The sequence below is a fragment of the Mytilus galloprovincialis genome, chromosome 2 (genome assembly GCF_965363235.1).
Source record: "Mytilus galloprovincialis chromosome 2, xbMytGall1.hap1.1, whole genome shotgun sequence".
Lineage (NCBI taxonomy): Eukaryota > Metazoa > Mollusca > Bivalvia > Mytilida > Mytilidae > Mytilus > Mytilus galloprovincialis.
In genome coordinates, this window is record NC_134839.1 from 96,350,441 (window position 1) to 96,362,158 (window position 11,718).

The 11,718-nt window shown below is 32.1% G+C and overlaps 1 long non-coding RNA gene across 1 annotated transcript; it reads right to left on the reverse strand.

Moving 5' to 3' along the window:
* Positions 1-406: 406 nt before the first annotated feature.
* On the reverse strand, positions 407-11,478 carry LOC143065001 (uncharacterized). The gene is made up of 4 exons (XR_012975379.1): positions 11,460-11,478; positions 4,184-4,296; positions 1,961-2,079; positions 407-537 (listed from the first exon to the last, which is right to left on the reverse strand). It is a non-coding gene; the product is annotated as an uncharacterized LOC143065001 (long non-coding RNA).
* Between the last annotated feature and the right edge of the window lie 240 nt (positions 11,479-11,718).

Genomic DNA, 11,718 nt, shown 5'->3' on the forward strand with positions numbered 1-11,718 from the left:
GTCGTTTTATAAATTGATTTTTAATGTTTAACTCAAAATGACAAATATTTAATGTCAGGAGAAGTTAACAAAATGTAAAGTTTGCGACCGGAAAAAAGTTTTTTTTTTTATACCGTATCAACGGGAATGCTCGCTTTTTTCAATTAAATAAATCAGTCTGAGTATACAATCAGATACAAATGACTCCTGCGTCAATAAAACCGTTGGCATTATAACACACAAACGCAGTTTAAATATTCATACAAATAATTACATAAACGAACATACATATAGCAATACTAAATTATATCATATCATCTTTATAAATAGGAAAAGGCACAATAATACAGGGATGTAGACGGTAAAGACATGACTAGAGTTACACATGCTTTCATGACAACATAATCTCTGAGAACAGCCAAGTACTAGGTAACCATGGTCTTTTAACAAACATTCATTATATTCGTACAATGGAGTAGGTACACATTCTCCTGAGGAACAGGTTCTAATGACGGATTCATATCGCGTTTTGTTGTCATGCATTTGGTATAAAACTTTCTGAAACAGAATCATTGTGATAAGTATCATCAAACAACAAAGATACCACACAAACAACAGAACATATTTATTTTTACTAAAACTTTTTTTAAAACTATTGGTTTATATGACCTATTTCAAATAGTGTCATGCAGGAAAGGCAATATCATTTTAAGGTTCTGCTTACCCTTCTGTCCAGCACCTGAGATCACCCCCAGTTTTTGGTGGTGTTCGTGTTGCTTTGTCTTTAGTTTTCAATGTTGTGTTTTGTGTACTTTTTTTTTCATTTTTAGCCATGGCGTTGTCAGTTTATTTTCGATCTATGAGTTTGACTGTCCCTCTGGTATCTTTCGCCCCTCTTTTAAGCGAAAGAATTACAATAGATTACTTATTTTAGATATAAAACAGAGGTATATTGAGACTTTTTATTTCGATGCCAGCCAATGATTTCTATACTGTTTTATTGTTGTTGCTATTTAAAATCTCCAATATAATTGCCATAAAGACTATTTATTTCGGTACTGATAAGATGAACAGAAATATCACAAATAAATATCATCAATACTAGTATTTCTAAAAGACAAAATAAGCCCATTGTATCTGATTTTTCAATATAATGCAACTTTATTGTAGATTAACTTAATTTAAAAAAACAAAACGGGTCCAGTGATACAAGTCAGAATTTTTATTTTTCGTGTTAGTCTATGGAAGAAGCGATTCGATAAAAACTTTTCTTATATCAACGAGCGATATTGTCTCATATCAACGAGTTGCATTGTGGGAAATTTCAGACGAATGTTAGCATTTGTACGAAGAAAGGCAGATTTCTCGATATAAAGAAATGACTTTTTTCTTAAAACAGGGTGACATTTAACACAACATACGTCTGGTGTATAATTTCCATGAATTAGTTTATGTAATAACAAGCAAGATGTATTTAAACGAAAATATTGAATTGTTGAATAAATGAAAATGCACGATTTATCATTTGTAGATGTACACATTCTATAAATATCATGTAGCAAATTCAGTGGAATGCAATTGAGGTGAATTCAATTGTTTGCTTAGTCAGAATCACCTATAAGTCAAAGATACTGCTATATTTTATTATATCAATGCGATATTTGTCTTATATCATAGCGATGATTTTTTAATATCAAAAATTTATGAATGCGATACTTTTCTAATATAACTGCTATAGTTTTCTGATATAAAATTAATACAATGACACGTCACAATGCATGTCAAGAAAACTGCAAACATAATTCACAAACTTAGATCATGACCGGTTTAATGTTTTAGGATCAATATCACTAAAATTTCGTAATTGTAATAAAATTAACGCTTACATGAACTTATCATTTCGAAAATGTTGCTTGACCCTATTGAAAGTTGAAAGTGTTAACAACCTGTTCAGTCTATTATTTTCAATCACATGGTTTACCTGACTAATTCTATTTGAAGTGATGATGCAATGGCGGAATTTAAATGCGGTTGCAAATAGTCTACCGACCTATTAGATTCTAATATACTGGTCACACTGCTATAGCCTATCCACCTTACCTTGGTAATATCGAAATAGACAACAAATATCATTACTTAAACGAAACATTCATTCAAACAATCCAATCCAATACATCTCCAAATTACAATGAATATTCAAATGATAAAATAAATAATCCAAACAAATAAAAATGTACAAAGCTGATGTCCCGAACTTTGAAGATACCAACTGAGTAGCCTCAGACTATAAATTGGACAACTTCAGATACAACGAAAATCAAAAATCCAAAAATGTATTTATTATTAACATAGAAAAAAAATATTGAGAAGGAAGACAGTTCTTTTTGGATATCAAAGACTTTTACCGTTGGTAAATCGATATCTCTATAAACATAATTAGCTTGCCGCGTGGACGCCCTTTTACATCGCGATGACCGCGAGGACATTCCGATGTATTGTTGCCACAGAGATTTGACTTTCGTTTTTGACTAGTAACCGATCGTATAAATACGCGAACATTTTTTAGTGCAAAATAACAATCCGTATCGCTTGTTATCGATTCATTTCTTCAATGAGTACTAAAAAAAAAATGTTTAGAACACAAATAAATAAGATATAAATGACTTTTGACGCACAAATGTGTATATATCTTTTCTGTATTGATAAATTTAGATCGTTCAGTTAAAGGACTGGAAAGCAGTTATTTATAAGGGAAAATTTTAAAATTTATAGATATAAGAAGATGGTGCATGAGTTCGAATGAGACAACTTTCTATCAAAGTAATAATTTATTTAAAGTAAACCATTATAGATCAAAGTAGGGCATTAAACACGGAGCCTTTGCTCACAGCGAGCACCACGCTATATAGGAACAAAAACATTACTAGTGTTAAACCATTCAAACAGGAAAAACAACAGTCTAATTTGTATAAAAAAAAAGGAGATTCAAAAGTACAAGTCAGATTTTGTCGAATCAATCTAAACGAGGACAGTATAATTCATCTTTTGTCACAAGTTAGTTTCATTGTTATCAATAAAGAAAGTCTTCCATGCGTGCGTTGCGAGCATATCGGATATATATTATTTCGGTGCGTTCATTATAAAATTTGCTAAATGTTAAATATGTGAACAATCATTTTGATACTTAGCTATTTGATTACAAGATTGTTTATTAAACCCTTATTTGATTAGTTTTGCTTCTAAAACAAATTGAGATATTTGTAAGATGTAACCAAAAACAATTTGAATTGAAGCAATGGTCTTAATCTGCTTATTTACATACAATACTACTAAGAAGTAAAATCACAAAAATACTGAACTCCGAGGAAAATTCAAAACAGAAAATCCCTTATCAAATGGTAAAATCAAATGATAAAACACACCAAACGAATGGATAACAACTGTCATATTTCTGACTCGGTACTGGTATTTTTAAATTTTGAAAATGGTGGATTGAACCTGGTTTTATATTATTGAAAAAGTAAAGAAACGGTTTATCACAGAGTCAATGATGTGTTTATGTTCCTGACAAAAAGCTGGAACTCCTTCGGTGGGTGTTTTCTTTTTTTTGTTTTTTTTTGTTTTTTTTTTCATTTTGTTTTTTTCATCTGACAATGTTTGTTTAATTATCTCATGTTTCGAGCACATTCAGAGCTTGTAATATATTGTATTAAAACGTTTACCTACATATTAACGAAAAACGTATGTTACTACTCCTAATGGAATATATTTTAATGTCAATGAAACTCCGTCTTGTTAACACATTAGAAACTCATTTTGCAAAAAATCTTACTCGAAAAAAATACTCTTAAGTCATAGATATTTCAGTAATTTAAACTAGCGTCTACAATTGCTGCATGGCCGTGTTCTGGCCATACCATGCTTAATCTTGGTAAGCTAAAATGTCGTTAGGGTGCTTTCTCATTAAATACAATGCTGATGTTTCGTCTTTTTTTATTATCTTTTCTCTTTTTAAACGAAGGTAACAGTAACTGTCAAATCAGAAATGTTTTCGGGTAAATGAATGAACTCTGTACGGTTAGAATAGACTTATAAGTAAAGTAACAAGAGCCTAGCAGACGAATATATCGGTACATCACAGGAAAATATATTTGATGAATTTCTTGTAATTAAGATAATTGATGGAAAATCTATTTTATCTTACCAAACAACTTTCTCCTTGCTTACACGAGACCTTCTCCGCTTTATAATTATTCTCTGGGTCACCATCACAGTCATCAGAGATACATTTCCAACACTTTATACCAAAGGTTCCCTCTGAAAATAGTATGAATTGTAAAGATTTGAAATTGTCAGAAAACAATCATTATATATTCAATTAAACATGTCGGCTGCAATGACTATAACAAGTTTAATTACTTGAAATGTAAACCCTTTGATTACTACAAAACGTATTTTAAAGTTTATTGAAAAATGCTGTTATTACGAGTATTTAAACTATCAAAATATCCCGTGTTGGATAGCTTTGTTGGTTTAAAGGGCCGTTACGTGTAGCTGTCAAATTCGTGTTCACCGAATGGACTCAAATTCTCGTTATAAAATTTCAAACGTAAATCAATATAACAAAAGTCTCAAAGAATTAACAATGCATGGACTCGTTCATTCCGAGTGTATTTTAGTGAAGAATGTCGTGAATATAGGTTAGGAGACTTTGGAGCGTTATGTTATGTAATTGTTTCTCGTACTTTCGCGCACACTATTGTTAATGTAACGTAACGTTATTGTTACGTATCTATATTTCTTACGACCATAAAGCATCTCAACTAGCAAGACGTTATTTTCTACCACAAGTAATACAAGGTTAATGACCCTCAAGATAAAGTGGAAATCTAATATTAACTATCGAGATACCTCCGAAGACTAGTGATTGTCATATGGCATATTATAAATAGACAAAGAAGCACGGTGAATCGTATAATGACTATTTTGTAGGTCTGTCTGTCTAATTGTATTTCATATATTTAAGGAATGACTGTAATATTTTTTTCTGTTTATAAAGAAATAACATAAAAAATGTGGTGCACACTGAATAACGCGCGTAGCGATTTATTTAACAGTGTGCACAACATTTTTTATGTTTTTTCGAATAGACAGAAAAAATATTACAGTCATTTCTTATAATTTAATTCTAAATTCCATTTCAAACCGTAAAAAAACACGAAAAAACGTTGATGACGTCACGGTCACATGAGTAAATTATGTCTATGGGGTGATAACAAAATAACGTCAGCCAATCAGAAGACGCGTTACATCCAAAATTAAATTATTGATGTGCAAGTTATTGCTTTATATCTGTATAAAAGACTAGCAATTACACAACCATCACGGTTTAAAAACACTGGTCTGTAAATTGTATTGTTTTACACATATGGTTTATTTATTATGCATTATACCGCAGTCCCACTAGGTCACGATCGCACTACGATCTGCGTAGTCAATCGTGTAGATCGCAGTAAGGTCGTATCACGGTCGTGGTGGTGTCTTCACGATCGTGATGAGCGTGGCCAACTTTGAGCATGTTCAAAACAATAGTGGTGCGGTCGTTGCGAAATCAGGTCGTAGTAGAAGCGTAGTGAGAGCGCACTACGGTCTCACAGCGACGTTATTGCGACCTCACTACGACCACCACGTTATCACTGCGACCCAACTACGCTTCCACTACGACTATACCACGTTTACACCACGCTGTTCAAGACCATAGTACGATTCTAGCACGCCCTTGTCGTCCTCATCACGCTCTTCTTACGACCTGACTACGTTCATACTACGACCATCATTCTCATTGTCATTTTCACATAGAATATATTATATATCTCCAGGTTTTGTTTGTCTGTATGGAGTTCTTGTCCATTTTCTCTAACGGCTCAACCATGCATATCGTTTATATAGATTAGACTTGGTTGTCCCGTTTGAATGGTTTTACACTAGTAATTTATGGAGGTTGCTGTTCGGTGTGAGTATTGAAGGCCATACCTTGGCCTATAATGGTTTACTTTTATAAATTGTTACTTGGATGGAGAGTTGTCTCACGTGTTTTAGAAGATTTTGATGCCATGACTGTTTTTTTTCTCTCGAGAAATCTATGTATTAATCAGAAATAGAAGGAATGGAATTGTATTAATATGGAACACGATGTTGACGTTATTTACAGATAACGTAGTAAGATAGCGGTATGAACCTTGTATAATCGTGGTAAAACCGTACTACAATCGCAGCAAAAGCGTGGTAAGATCGGATAACTCGTGGTATGGTCGTAGTGAAAACGTGATGAGCGTAGGAAGATCTTGATAGGCGTAGTGAAGTCGCAGAATAAGCGCGGTGAGAACGTGGTATAATCGCAGTGGGATCGTTGTAGAAGCGTAATGAGGACGTAGTAGCATCGTGAAAGCAATGAAAATTTACATTTTCATGAATTTACATTTTCATGCCGCTCATACCGCGACGTCACCACGATCTGAATATATTTTAGGTCGCGGTGAGCGTAGTGCGATCGTGGTCTAGTGGGACTGGGCTCTTTAGATATATTAGATAAACGTCAATGAGGCAGCAACCCTAATAACAACCTTATTTACACGTATACTAATTTGTTTGAATGTATATCGTATATTTTGGTGAATAATTGCAGTGACACTTATAATCTTTAATAAACAGAAACAATGTCATTTGTTCTGATATTTTCATTGTATCACATCATATAGAAGTAAACAATCTTTTTTTTTTAATAAATAATGTTTAATTGTCTTCATGAGTGAATAAGTGGTTACGCAGTAAACTATGATAGATGCTTCCAGTGTGAAACTTTCGACATTAAGTAATTTGTTTCATTTTATCTTGAAAGTATCTGAATAAGCTTTATTGAAGTTCGATTTCCGATGGTGGTACATAACTAATGATCAAACGAAACACTTTGATAAAATGATGGACATTATTTATAAATATAAAACTACTCTAAAGGTGAATACGGATACCATGAAAATAAAGTGTCCATATACCTTGATAAAACTAACATTAAAAACTTATCCACCAAACAAACAATCTTCGTGAAAGATGTAATTTCAAAAAGTCTTAACGTCATATCATAAAATATAAACATAAGGGAACATCAAAATGTAATAAAAAACAGAACCTAATTGGAAAAGCACGTGTCTAGAGTAGCGTCTATTTGTATGGGATATATAGATACACATTAACGTACATAAAGTCAGTGTCAAGGCATTAAAAAGAATGACTTTTGTTTGGGTGTTAAATAACACTTGCAACAAACTTTTTGACAGTGGCGGATCCAGAAATTTTCATAAGTGGTGGCCCGCTCCAGTCACACTTCAGTGATTCCCTATATAAGCAACCAAATTTTATCCCAAAAAGGGGGGGGGGCGGGCCCCCTGGCCCCCCTAAATCCGCCTCTGTTTGACATGGTAGTACGTAAACCAGTTGAATACGTACGTTGGTATGTCTTAACGAAGAAAAGTGTAAAGCACATAGACCCTTTTCTCCGAAGTTTTTGTTAAATATCCGGAACGTACGTTTCGAAAAAAACAATAATGGTAAGCAAAAGATGTATGAATACACGTCAATCTTTACCATCAAATGAATCGTGATAATACTTGTGGAAGATTGCGTCATGTATAAAAGAATAATCTCACACTGATATAAACATTACTTTTTGCCCCTCCCCCTCCTAAAGAAACTCTGGGATCATTACATCGGAGATAATGCAAAACTCTTAAAAAGTGTTTATAATTTGTAGTAAATCATGTATATGAATGATGAATTATTAGTGGTAGGGAATCAGTAGTCTACTGGTATCTTTTTTATATGAATTTCTGGCAAATTATAATTGTTCAGAAAGCAAGACACCATTTGTTCGATGCACGTGTTTCATTAATTATTTCATACCTTTATGGATGCGGAAGTTGTTAAGCTCGTTTTGTAAGCCTTTTTTTATACCGTGTATCTTAATTACAGAACCCATCCATTAAACTTTGATAATTGATGTTCGATTTCCGATTGTTTTATGTCAGAATACAATATAAAGACAAAAATTACTTCAAAGACAAAATCTATGCGTTATAACAAAATGACAACAGGACAATACAAAAATAGATTAAGATATTAAGTTACATAGAACTTGGAACGAATTCAATATTCCTGGACATTTTTGTTCCATTTTTGGAAGAAAAGATATTAAATAAAGTTAAATGCCACCAGTCTATACTTAATGACGATTTTCATAAAGATTGCAGATGTCTGCATTTTCGAATAAAATTGTAAAATTAATCGCATTTGGATTGCTTTCAGTTCTATGTAGGCAGTTGAATCATCGTGTTGGATCTTCAAATACAGATACAAAAGATTTGCAGTTGTACTTGACACAGCAAAGTACATGCAATCTACCTAGCGATATTCGAGTACTCGCCAGGTGCACAAAAAAGATCAATCGGAATAAATAATATGAATATGTGTATTATATAACTGTCTTCCGTCAAAGGTAACGGTAATTATTGTTCATTTAATAATTATAAAACAGTAGCATGTACAGTGCATCTTTAGAAAAATTGCCATAAATAGGTCTGGGAAAACTGCCACTAACTGCGAGCAAATGACTATCGATTAATCAAATTATATCCTTGATTGAAAAAAATCATAAAACTCAGTATTAATAAAAGACGAGCGTTTACTATTGTGACAAAATGGCTAGGCGTTAGATAATCTATTTAAATAAATTGCTGTTATAATTACACGTCGCTAGAATATAATGCATGGTATCCTGAAAAAAAAACCCAAATCCCATTATTCAGGACTCGTTTACATCGCTACTTTAAACGGAACTGACAGGGGACATTAAATGGTTCAAATAAGACTGAATTTTAAAAATGTAACATATTTAGCTTTTATCATATCATTGAAGCAATATAATTTAAAAAATATTCAATTTTCTAGAGTTGACGATGTTGATATTTGCGAGAGGATTATTTTGTTTTGACTGAAAACAAAACAACTTATAATTAAGTAGTATATATAATTATGCATCATATCCGAAATTTAACATTGGTTCTTTGTCAATCTAAATTGTTCAAATATTTTTTTACTTGTATAAACCACGACTAATAATCGTTGTTTTATATGACCAGTAACAAACAGTTCATGCATATTAATTATGAGAACAAGTTAACGAAGGGTGCCGCTTTGGCAAATGACGTTCACATTTTTTATTTGGGGCTTTAATGGTGAAAGATAAAATTTTAATGCGCTTTCAGAATATTGCAATTTTACATTGGTCATATGTTTAATAACGCATGGGAATATCGCGTGTAACCTCCTTTTCTTATTTCCCTCTTTATATTAGTTTAGCTAAAAAGGCGTCTTAAATAACATTCAATTTTAAAACGCAAGTTGATTGAACTTCAAAGCGACAGCTTCCATAGATATTTCACATATTGTGCAGTAAAATCACTGGTTTTAAATGGAATCGAATAATTATCTCATTTACTTTCATTTATTTGTAAGAACTTTTCAATTTTAAGACAGTAGTCATTCTTACTTATTCGCCTTGGTAGGAACACATTAATAGCACCCTTTATGTGATTCAATAATAACTTTCTAGGTCTACTTAATACTTTAGCTTATTTTATTTTTATATGAATAAGACACAAAACACGACAGATACTCATACCATTAAGCTATTTCGTGTCTGATAGTCTATTTCACAGAAGAAAACACATTTTGCAATCATTAATTATCGTTTTATTTCGTACTAAAGTAGTCAGGTGTTTCTGTTTTATTATTTTCATATTTATCATTTTCTTTTTATACCTTGTTGGTTATCAAATAAAACAAAGATTGAGTTTAGATTTACGACTAATTACTATGAATTTGAAAATTGGGTTTGAAGCTGAGATTAAGTCAACACTTTGGACTTGTTGGATTTCTTCATTTCTGATCCATGAACTGGACTGATTGTAATATATATATATTGTTTTTTTAACGTTATAAACCTTTATATTAGATGCAATCAACATACAGGATAAAATGTTTTAAACATATCGAGCAACCCTCTCATGCAAGCTGACTACGAACTATTACTGTAGATCCCTTTTGGTTCAATTAAACATGTTTGATATTCTAAATTTTGTATCTGGTTTTTCTAGCTTAGAGTTAATCCAGAAAAAAACATCGAACGGATCCAATATCATGCAAACAAAAATAAGTTAAAACCAATACAAAGATTGCAATCAAATACCAAAATTCGAACAAAAAAGAGCATTTTAAACTCAACCAAATATTGTGAATAATCTCAGACGCTCTGTATGGATCAGCAGTGCATAGATGTCTGACTTACTGGGGAAATCATTCGTACTGCACATGGCTAGTCAAAATCCGGGAATACGTTGTATCTGATTAGAACCAAAAAATGAAAAGAGGTAGAATTGGGACTACGACAAATGTAAGATTTAATACACTCAAGGTAGTCTGTGACACATATTATTCATAACGCCGTCGAATAGAGGAGCACGATTGGTTTATTCGGAAACCCGACTGTCTTTTGCTAAATGCGTCCACTAACGTATCAAATTTGTTAATAAAATAATCAGTATCTGATGAATTCACTGTTTATGATTTTTATGTTGTCGTAAAGGAAATAAAACAAGAGGCAGAAAAAACCTATAGGGGACAATCAAAAATCGTAAGTCGTTAAAAACGGACAACAAAAAGAAAACTACGGAAAGAAAAACAATTCAATAATGTTTTTTTAAATACACTTGTTTAACAAGAGAAAAACATATACAAATACAGTCACATTTATACCCTGTCTTTTAAACACAAAAATCTAAAGACTGAGCAACACGAACCCCACCAAAACCAGGGATAATATTATGTGCTCTAGAAGGATACACCGGTCCTGCTACAATAGAAGCAGCGTTGTGTTAACCATGTGAATTAAAATGACATGTATTCTAAACGAGGATTGAACGTTTTATAATAATTCGATTGCATTGAAAATTTATGAAAAGGATGCGATCATCTTTGCAACGAAATGTACTTTTTCTCACCATTGCGAAAATTTGTCTAATGCCAGGAGATTCAAAACGACTTAACAACTGATCTGAACAATCTAACTGTTGTCATTAAACCCTTATATTCATTTAAACTTACATACCGTGATTTTTTTTTGTATCAAATTATATATTTGAGAAATGCTTTATAAACCAACATGTTGAAATAACACTACTGGAAGATAATAATAGGCATCACAGGAATTTTTCATAAAGTTACATGATGAATAAACAAATAGAACTAATTAATAGACAACAGGTATTTGGTATTGCATTTTTGATAAAGTCTGTTTTTGTTTATTTTCCAGTTACTGTAATTTTAGTTTGATGTTAAGATGACTTACGTTCATAGTTATGTATACTTACGGATGCTAATGAACAACAATCCTAATTTCATCAAAAGTGCTAAATTGTTTCTCATCACTAGCAATATATCGCAATAAAAATACACAGCATCGCATTATTTGGCAAAATTAAACATTGTAGATCCACAAAGATAGAGGCCTTTTACAGGAGTAAATAGTCATCATGTCTTTAGAAATTATATAATTCTTTAAAACGACAAAATAGAGCTCCAAATCTCACAATTCTTGTCGAATTCCACAATCACTTGTCGTGGTTGATG